Source organism: Girardinichthys multiradiatus, chromosome 22 (assembly GCF_021462225.1).
Source record: "Girardinichthys multiradiatus isolate DD_20200921_A chromosome 22, DD_fGirMul_XY1, whole genome shotgun sequence".
NCBI lineage: Eukaryota > Metazoa > Chordata > Actinopteri > Cyprinodontiformes > Goodeidae > Girardinichthys > Girardinichthys multiradiatus.
The window spans coordinates 37830133-37840470 of NC_061814.1; the positions used below are offsets into that span (position 1 = coordinate 37830133).

At 41.0% G+C, this 10338-nt stretch overlaps 2 long non-coding RNA genes across 2 annotated transcripts; one reads left to right on the forward strand and one right to left on the reverse strand.

Annotated features, from left to right (window-relative positions):
- The first annotated feature begins 499 nt into the window (after positions 1–499).
- Positions 500–3818, forward strand: LOC124858694. The gene is made up of 4 exons (XR_007035907.1): positions 500–3230; positions 3313–3511; positions 3596–3668; positions 3752–3818. It is a non-coding gene; the product is annotated as an uncharacterized LOC124858694 (long non-coding RNA).
- A 3939-nt stretch (positions 3819–7757) lies between these two features.
- Positions 7758–9560, reverse strand: LOC124859458. Its single transcript, XR_007036106.1, has 2 exons — positions 9065–9560; positions 7758–8955 (listed from the first exon to the last, which is right to left on the reverse strand). It is a non-coding gene; the product is annotated as an uncharacterized LOC124859458 (long non-coding RNA).
- Positions 9561–10338: the final 778 nt, after the last annotated feature.

Below are 10338 nucleotides of genomic sequence, written 5' to 3' on the forward strand. Positions count from 1 at the left end.
GGGTGTCAATGACTGTAGCAGTCTAACTGTGTAGACCATAACATAACATTACAACAAGAAAAATCTATTTTTATTGATCTTGTAATTTTTTTATTTACTGAAAAACATAATTTGAGATTTTTATCAAACGTAAGCCATAATCATCAAACTGAACAAAAATAAACCATTGAAATATATCACTGTCTAATGTCTAATTAATCTATATTGTAAATGTTTCAATGAATCATGAGTGGAGAAAAACATAAAATACAATCTGTGGCTGAACCTCCTGCTCAACAATGAGCAAAAAATCTGCCTGAAAATCTTTCTGCTTGGAAGAGTCTTTGACCATCACTTCCACTAAACTCTAAGGATTGTTCAGCTACCGCTGGCATGATCGTTCCATCTTTTAACATATTTTAATCACACTTCTGCTCCCCCGAGCACTTGTTGTTCTCCTAATTCAGCTGACTAGGCACATAAAGCGTGGGAAAACTCCCAGCACCAAGGACAGGAGGACTTGGAGAGTCATTATCACGTCCACATCTGCTTGGTTCACTCAAGGCAAGAGATTCCCCCAGCGCTAATACCTATTGGAAGACTTCATGCTCAGAGTTGCAGGGACAGCAGAGGGAAAAAAGCGATGGATGTGGCAACACTAGGGGGCAGGCTAATACAAAGCATCAGAGTGGTGTGCAGTAGGGCAGTAGGGATGATTCAAGGCAAAGGAGTGAAAGGAGGAATTCTACTCATGTGGAGAGCAGTTTCTTGCTTTTTTAACCTTGTAAATCAGCTTTCTCTCTTTTTGTTCACATATAACCATTACTTTGTAACTGACCATTCAAATAGCATTTCATTCTCGTAGACAACTGTTTTTGTGTAAATCCTGTTCACTTCCTTACAAACTGGCACAAGAACAGAAAAACAATAGCTTTATCCTGATTCGGCCTCCTTTGTTTTCTGCTCAACATTCTCCACTCAGCGTCTCCTCACGGTTACATAAACAGCATCTGAGCTGGCCAGCCACATCCTCCGCGTTGAATTCCATTAAATTTGCTCATAATGGCTGTGGTGTGGCTGTTTTGCTTCGGGGTGGAGGTCCTGCTCTCTCTCTCTCTCTCTTTCTCTTTTCTCTGAGTTGGTAAGACTGCACTGAAGGGTCTGCTTAGCAGGGAAGCCGGCTTTCCTTCATGTGGCTGCAGAGGAATGAGAGTCGCCACCACAGTAGAAGGACCTGCTTCAGCGAGCTGTAATATGAGTCGGGAAAACAACACCAGGCACCTCCAGCAATGCTCATTGTGTGTGTGTTCTCTAAGTTGGTACTCATGTGTTGAATATTTCTGCAGGTTATACCAGTAAGTATTTGAAAAAGTTTGTGTGCAGCCTTCTCAGTGTGCAGCTACAAGTCCTAAGGGTGGTGTTTCCACTAGCTTTGCATCGAAAGACTGAAACTTTTGCTCATTCATCTTTGTAAAATAGTTCAAGCTCAGTCAGACTGAATGGAGAGGACCTATGGACATCAATGTTCAAGTCTTGCCACAGATTCTCAGCTGAATTTTAGGTCTGAACTTTATTCTGGTGCATTGTAATACATGAATATGCTGGTGACCTAAAACTCTGTCTATGTTTAGGATCATTGTCGACTGGAAGGTGAACTTTCACCCCAGGCTTGAGTCTTCTGCAGTCTTTTCTTCCAGGATTGCACTGTATTTAATACCATCCATCTTTCCTGTCACTGCTGAAGAAAAGCATCCCCACAAAATGACAATGCCACCAGCATGTTTCACCTTGGAGATGGTGTGTTTAGGGGTGTTTGGGATTTTATTTAGGGATTTTAGAGTGAACACAACTTTATGTTGTTTTATCACATAAAATCCCAAATAAAGTGCACTGTAGGTTTTTGGTAAGTTAACAAAATGATAAAAGGGACTTTATTTATATACGTACATTATTTGTGGATTAAAGCAGCAGTAGGTAACTTTTGTAAAAATCTATTTTTTACATATTTGTTAAAAGTGTCACCATGCCCTGACAGTACAATATGAGACAGATTATCTTTGAAAAAAAAAAAGAAACAAGCTCCTTTGGCTCCTCCCAATGGTCCTACTGCCATTTGCAGAAATACAAGTCGGAATATATTTGGGTGTGTTGGTCAGAATTGGGTTGGGATTTTATGGCCATCGGCCCGGGTCTGGTCGGGCTGGATTTTATGAGCTCGATCTATACTCAACCCCCAGCTACAGTACTACCAGTCCACACATGCAACATTTTTTTCTCACGCATAAAATGATAAAATCGGGGATATTTCCGGATACAGCTTAACCCAAGGACAGCTAGTCTAAAACCAGCACTGAAATCAGACATGAGGGATGTTTGTTCACGGTAGTTCAAACAGACCAGTAATATTTTAAATGTGTTTTACACGATTAAATGAACAATATATGTATGAAATGCAAGCATTATTTTAAGCAATATTTCCTCAATAATAATCATAAAGAAAGAAACATATAACGAGCCCTAACGGACTGTCACATATTTTAAAGTGTCTTAAAACTTTAAGACACTTAAACTTAAAACCATTCTTTCATTGTGTGATTTGTCCTGCCAAACATGCAGCCAATTTGCCCTAAACACACCAACTACATACGGATCCACCTTGTTGATGACATGGTCTTATCAGGAGGCTGTAACGACTCTAGATACTTATCCATGGGCGAAAAAGTATGCAATGTTGCAATGCTGTGAGGGGCTGTGAAGCGACATGGAGCCACCCAAGATGGCAGACTGGAAGTGAGACGGGGACTACAATGACTTCAATGAAAAGGGTCCATTGTACTAATTGTGTGAGCAGGTCATAGTCAATGTAAGGCACATTGCTGATGTTTCGTCCCTACCAGTGAATGTGTCATAGCTGTTTATCTGCCATCAACGTTGGCCCAGCTTACTAGCCTGAGTGTTCACGCCAGGCTCCGCTGTTGGGGAGGAGCTGTGGAGGAAAGGCTGTAAGCACAGCAGAGATCAAGGGGGAGGGTCCTATAAGGTGTGCTTGTTCAAACTTTCAGGCTAAGTCCATGTCGGAGTCTGGGAGTTTTCATGTATTGTTTTGCCTGCTGCTAACACTTACTCACCACTAGATGCCGCCAAGATCCTCCGGTGTTGAGGGTAGCAGGTGTTCCTCATTCTCATCAGCCTGAAGGAGTATAAGAAGGTGGAGCTGTCAGCACTCCAATGCCTGAGTGTTAGCCTTTGTGGTAACGTCATCTGGTCAAGCTCTATGTTCTGTGATCTAGCCAAAGTTCATAGTTATTTACCTCTTCGTGTGCTCCTTCCTAGGTGACTTTCAAGTCCAAGCCTCAAAGCTGCAACTTTCAGCTCTGCTTTGGATCCTGCCTAAGTCAGACTTTCCAAACCTTCAAGAAACCTACCTGGCTCAAGTACTAGCTGACAGCTCAAAGCCTTCGTCCTTCAGTAAGCGAACCCTGCTCACCCTCCACCCATTACCTTCACATACTCCTTCTGGAAATCTCACCAGGTAACTACACATGAAAATCAAACTGTCAAGAACTCACCTGAACTTTCTCCTGAGAACTCACCACCTCCTTGGACTGACTCGCAGAGTCAGCAGCTGCTTGAACCATTCTCCCAGGCTCCACATCATTCTCCCTTGACCAAACTCAACTCCATCTGCAGTAAGCAAAACTAAAGTCATTCAATCTATTGCTTCCCATCTGTTCTTCAAAATTACTTACCCCCTTTCATCTCTCCCATACAGTTTGGTGTTTCCAGTCCCAGTTCCAGTTCCGTTACTCACTTCTGTAAAAATAAACTTTTAAACTTTTCTCCTGCCTCCTGAGTGTCTCTCTGCATGTGGGTCAAAACCATTAAGAAAACGATGACAGTCCATAGTTTTATCAGAACTCCCTACTGCAGCTTTAAATTGCAGCTGATAATTTTATGAACAAAAAGATTGGTGTCATACTAACTATCACTGGTGTTTATATTAAGCATTGCAGGTTTAAAAATACTGTCTAAATGTGTGGGGTCCCACAGGGTTCTGTGTTGGAACCAATCCTGTTCCTGTTTTCTATATTTCCTGTAGGGCAGAGGTTGAATCAAAATCCTAATCTAATTCATTTGAGTATATTTAAAGAAATGATTCCCAGTTATACTGCTCCTTTAAATAATCTGAGCTACATCCTTTTCATGTTTTACTGTTTGCCTGTCAAATTTTGAACAAATATTCATCCATTCATCCATTGACTTCTGCTCATCCTAGATGAGGTCAAGGTGGTACCAGTTCTAGGAGGGAAACCCACACATCCCGCTCAACAGCGACACTCTTCAGCATTTCTATACCAGCAAGAAAAAAGTCTCTCCAGTGAATTTTGTGTCTGAGTAGAGGTCTCTTGCTAGTAGGGCTAATGCTAAATCATATAAAGATAACTAATTTCCTGCAGTTTAGATTATCAATGTGCACATTTTACTCTGTCCTTTCTAATCTGTGATGAATATACTGAATAAAGTCTACATTCTTTCTTAATAATTCATGCAAAGGTGATCTTTTTGGAAAAAATAAAAGCATTCTGCATCTACAGAAAGAAAATACTCCCTTTGCTGATTATATTTACAGTGAATTAGGAGGGAAAGATTCTGATGCTAAGTGTTACGAAAGTGCAGAAGAATAATTTTACAGTGTAACCATTTATGCCAGAGGTAAGATGACAATTGATGAGCTGAAGGTGTCAGGTAAAGGTGTGCTCTACCAGTACTTTGAGAAATGATGAGAACATTCCATTCTGTCAGTACATTCAGTACCATGACCGTGACTCATATACTGAATTACATCTCATAATATTTCATTTTAAGCCTGCATTTTACTTGATGACAGTTAGGAAAGGTTAATAACAGGTTAGAAAATTGGTAAACAGAAATTACAATTCACGATTATCAGATATGCCCGTAAACATACATCTTATATAATAAAAATATATTTGCTGCATTGATAGCGCTGTAAATGTTTCTATAGTCACTCAGCAATTAGCTAATGTAGAGGTTCAATTTGTACACTAGTTCTGTTACTGGTATTGTTTCCTTCTTTTTTACATCTCTCTATAGTTATAGGAAAAAATAAGTGCACCCTTGCTCATTCCAGAGGATTTAAGAAAGGAAGTATGAGCCAAGTGCGATGCCTCTTTCCAGTTTTTGGGCAAGAGACAGGGTACACCTGGGACATGTCATCAGTCTGTCATGGTACCAAGCAAGAATCACTATACAAGCTCACATGCGCTCCAAAGAACAATTTAGAGGGGCAAATTATTAGGCCCAAGCAGCAAAGCACTGCTCAGGCCTATAGCAATCGCTCTGTTTTTTATTATTATTCATCTGTCAAATGAATTGCCTTGCTGGCGGCTTTAACACATTCAAAAACTCACCAAATTTTGCACATCCGTTAATCCTAGAGTAAAATAATGTTTTTTAAGGGTTTCACAAAAGTTGTATTAAAAAAAGAGCTCAACAACTATAAGAATAGTCGCATAGACAAGAAACTATAGGCGATTGATGCTCATCTGCTCCCCAAAAACAATGTTCAATAGTCAAATTCGGACATCATAGAAGCCACGCCCCCTGAGAACAGGAAGTGTAATGTTTTACTTTGGAAGGCCCATATATGACCCACTTCACCTAATCGACAGGAAACTGTCCCCAGTGACAGATAACAATATGGTCTGAGATGGTCTCCAGTAGTAAAAGGTTTTGGCTGGAGGGTGTGGCTGTGGCGGTGTGGCGAAATCCGACATCATGCCGTCGCCTAAATGGTTCTAAATTACACATGCATGGTCCGATTTACTCCAAAGTAAATATGGTTGATTTTTGTTATGTCCCAAGCAGCTCTATTGGATTACATTGGAATTTGGAACAATGGCACCCAACATCTCCCTTATTCATTGGATCCACACCAAATTTGGTATACGTCATTGTGGACGAATGCTGAACATGTTGGCAGAGTCAGTTGATGACATCACGTCAGCAATGCCAACTAAATAACAGGTTTCTTAGCTGAGTGATATTCCTTGACAGTCTCCAGAAGATTTAAACTTTGTTTATGACATATTCAAAGCACAACAGAAAGTTTTCCTTGATCCTTTGCCATCAAACAGGAAGTGAACTTGGCATAACTGAAGGTCGCATGAAAGCTTGCTTACAGTGCCACTTAATGGCAACGTGCGGAATTGAGTGGGGGGCTTGTCAGTGGTGTGTAGGTGGCAATACCAGGCTCTTGCGATCACGACACAGGCCGAGCAGCGCTATGCTGTGAGGGCTGCCCAGTGCTGCTTGCAGCTTTAATTCCAGTTATTATTTGGACTGTGGTAGGAAGCTAGAGTACCAAGAGATACTCAGTGCATGCAAGAGAGATGCAAGCTCCAACGGTCCAAACCAAAACACAGCTTTTTAAAATTCTAATGTAAATATTTCATACAATAATGTTAATACAGCTATACAGTTATATTAAGAGTTTGAGTACCACATGTAAACCCTGCACATCAATGGTTAACTAGAGCTGCACCTCAGAACCCCAAGATAACATTTGTTTAAACATTTTCAGAGTATTTTGTTGTTTCAAAAAGCACATTCTGAGGAAGCTTCAAAACATTAAGAAAACAGAATCAACCATCATTAAAGCAAAATATTGCCATAGGATGATTGGAATGTTTGCAGAAGGATCGTGGAACCAGTAATTGCTAGCTAGGACAGTTGTTAAACATTTACAGCGTGTATAGGTTACAGTAATATTATTGGAAAGGGACTCTGGTCTGACACAGATTTCACTGTTATCTTGTTGATGTGACAGCAGAGATGAGACATGTTGTTTAATGGCAGTCACAACTGGGTTTATTGGCAGTGTGGAGGGGTTTTCTGAGGAATCAGTTTTCACGTTTTCTCTTTATTATAGATAAATTTTGCTTTTTCTTCATTTTGGTTTGTTCAAACCTTTTTACACTTCACAACTGTAATCTTTATTTATATTCAAGTTATTCATGTCCATCTGTCCGTCCAAAAACAATAACATTCATCCAAATGATGAGTGAATGAAAACTTCCTCCAGATCTGTAATTTTATAACGAACCGGATTTGACTAGCAATGTCAGATAAGACAATTGACAAGACCCACGTGTAGTATGCAAGACCAAGAAAAAATGTGTATTATTTATTTATATAGTTACATTCCATGTGTTTTTGTCTTTTCTAGGGTGCACATCAACAATACGTGTAAAACTGGCACAAAGCTTATTGTTTGATTGCCTGTGTCCAGGGAAGCATGAGAAGAAATGGGAATTTAACTGACTCCCTGTAACCTCTGTGCCCCCCACTCATGTTGTTTTGAAACTGTAGCTCCTGTTCTGTAGTCATAAAGTGAGCTTTTAAATATGGTGAGGAGGAAGGCCTAATAATACCTGCAGATAATGAATCATTAACGTAATCAGCCATTGATTTTTGCTCTAGACGGGAGATGTTGTAAAGTCTGCTAGAAGGCAGAGGAGCACCTGGAAGGAGATCGATCGCACAGTCATAAGGTCTGTGAGGCGGAAGTCAAAGGGCACGGTTCTTACTGAAAACTCTCTTCAGATCATGATATTTGGATGGCACATAAGACAAATCAATCTCTTCATCCTCTAAATTAGCCTGCAAGGGAGAGCTCAGAGAGAAGGCTGACTGGAGACAAGATGAGTGACACTTAGTGGACCAAGACATGACAATTGGACCAATCCAAATGAGGATTATGTTCCTGTAACCAGGGAAAACCTAGCACCATGGCACTTTGAGATACTGGAAACACAAAAAAGGATATCATTTTCCTATGATTACCTGACAGCAGAAGTTCTAGTGGCTTGGTGCGTTGAGTTATTTTCTGCAGTCCTCTCCCATCTAAGGCTAAGACGGAACATGGTGAAGTGAGAGACTCTACCTCAATCCCTGCCTGAGCTACCAGCTCGGAATCTATCAAGTTCTGCTCACATCCAAAATCAATTAAAGCAGATAAGGGCAAAGTATGTTGATCTACTATGATGGTAGCTGGTAAGCTGAATCTGGGGGGCTTAACAATCTGTGAATGGTCCACCAACCACCCCCTTTACAGTTGGTGGACCCTGTCTTTTGACGACCAGGGAACCGTGGGGCAGTTAGCTACAAAATGATCTGGTGAGCCACAGTAAAAACACTGTCTGGTTAGTTTACGTCTCTGTTTCTCCTCAAACAAAAGACAGGTTCATCCCAACAACATAGGCTCAGGATCAGAAATGGATTGCTGAGATGGTGTTTTAACACAGGGTGAAAAATTTGTTGTCTCTAAAGGTCTGGATCTCAAGGCACTGGCTCTTCTTCTTTCTCTTAGTCCATTGTTAACTCTAGTTGCCAAGGTAATCACTTCATCTAATGTGGGGGGTTCATCCACCAAGGCTAATTCATCCTGTAGGGCATCCTCTAAGGCGTGAAAAAGGTTGTCTTTAATGCATCATTATTCCAACCAGAGGCAACAGCTAGGGTACGAAATCCTATAAGAATCCTTTAAAATGCCCCACCTCACCAGAAACCTCCTCTGGGTTAGGGGAGGTGATGTCACAGGAATGCAGAAGTTGTTGAGACTCTGGCGGTGCGGCAGCGCAATCTACCTGTATGGCGGAATGAGGATTTAAAGTCTGTTGTAACATGGCGGTTATCTGTTCTAACTGTTGGTTTGTTTGTCATAGTTTCTCTGAAAGGGAACGGAGAGAAGAATCATGAAATTGGATCTGATTAGCGTGTTCAGAAAGTGTTCTGTGGAGTGCCTCTTCTGGGTCTGGTTGGCGAGAGTGTTCTGTCATTATGTTCGAAACAGCTCTGACCCACATACAGAAGGACATTCCAGAGAACGAAAATCAGTAAAATGATGCTTATTGAGTGACTAATAATCAAGAACAAGAATGGGTAAATCTCCAACTGTATGGAAGGAAAGGGAAGAGAACTGGTGAGACAAGGGACTGAAATAAGACACAAAAAAAAAAAAACTAGTGACTAAAACTCTGAGCTGGGATAGTGAACGGCTTACTAGTTTGATGCAGTCAGGTTGCCAGGGGTTGAGGGATTCGGGGTTTAGGTCCATGTAAGCAGTGTTCGTCTTGATGTTTTCTCCTGGTGCTGTTCTGAGGTGGAGCAAAAACCTTGAGGTAATTCAAGTTGTAATGGCTTATGTAGGAGGGTGGACAGGATACACTTAATGTCCAGATGCAGAGAAACGAAGGAATCAGGATGGCTGCCAGCCAGAGCGAAATTCAGTCGAAGACAATAATTCAGGAAGCAAAGTCTGTAGGTAGTCTTTAGCCACAGAGTCTTCTGAGGCAGTAAATCCAAGAGTCAGGTTCTCAGCCTGCAAAGAAGCATAAACAAGGTTACAAGGAGCACAAAAAACAAAGCTTAGTCTAGAGGTGGCTGAGTTCGTTACCACTGTAAGCAAACACTCTCGCATCGAAGTGCTGGCAGCCTCCTGTTTAAATACTCCTCCATGCAATCAGCAGAACAAGACGCACCTGTCCACCAGTGCACCTGAGAACTCCAGTACCATCTGGGAAACTGAACACAATGTTGGAAACACAAAAACACACACACAAACCAAAACCCCGACACTCTGGTAATCATTAATTTACTAGGACATGCCAAGGGGCTGAAACAAAGAAAAAAAAGGAGGGTACTTTTAACAAGTTTACCGTATTTCAGGGATGTAACTGGAGGAGTCTGCTTGTTGTGGAAGCCCACTGCTCTCAAATTTTACAGCGGGGAATTCAATGCCTGTAGATTCCTGCCTGTTGGTTCCTTCTTTTCAGATCCTTGCTGTTTGCATTGGATTTAGAAGGAAAAGTGGCAAATCAAATGCACTTAATCAATGAACCATCAGTGTGAGCACTTCTATAAAACCAAAGGTTTTGGCAGTTTCCTGGTCTGGAAAATACACAGGTGTGCTACACAATGTCAAAGTGAAAAGAGAGCGATGATTTGGGCTTGATTTGCAGCCACAGAACCTTGCAGTTAGTAGATCATGAGCTTATCTGTATACCAAATAGGCTAGAGTCACATGTGAGGCTGTAGGCCCAAACTGGGTAATCAACAGGACAATGGTCCCTAAAACAGCTGCAGTTTTCCAAAGAATGACAAAAAAAAATAAATTACGATGCTGCAATGGTCCAATTAAGTTGGTAGTTTTCATGGAAACTTAAAACACAATGTGTCAAAATGGAGAATCACTTCCAACTGAACAATAATTATCTGCTACTTTTAAAGAGTTCTGTGAATCAACAATACAATATGCAATAGAGTGTTGAAGTGAAG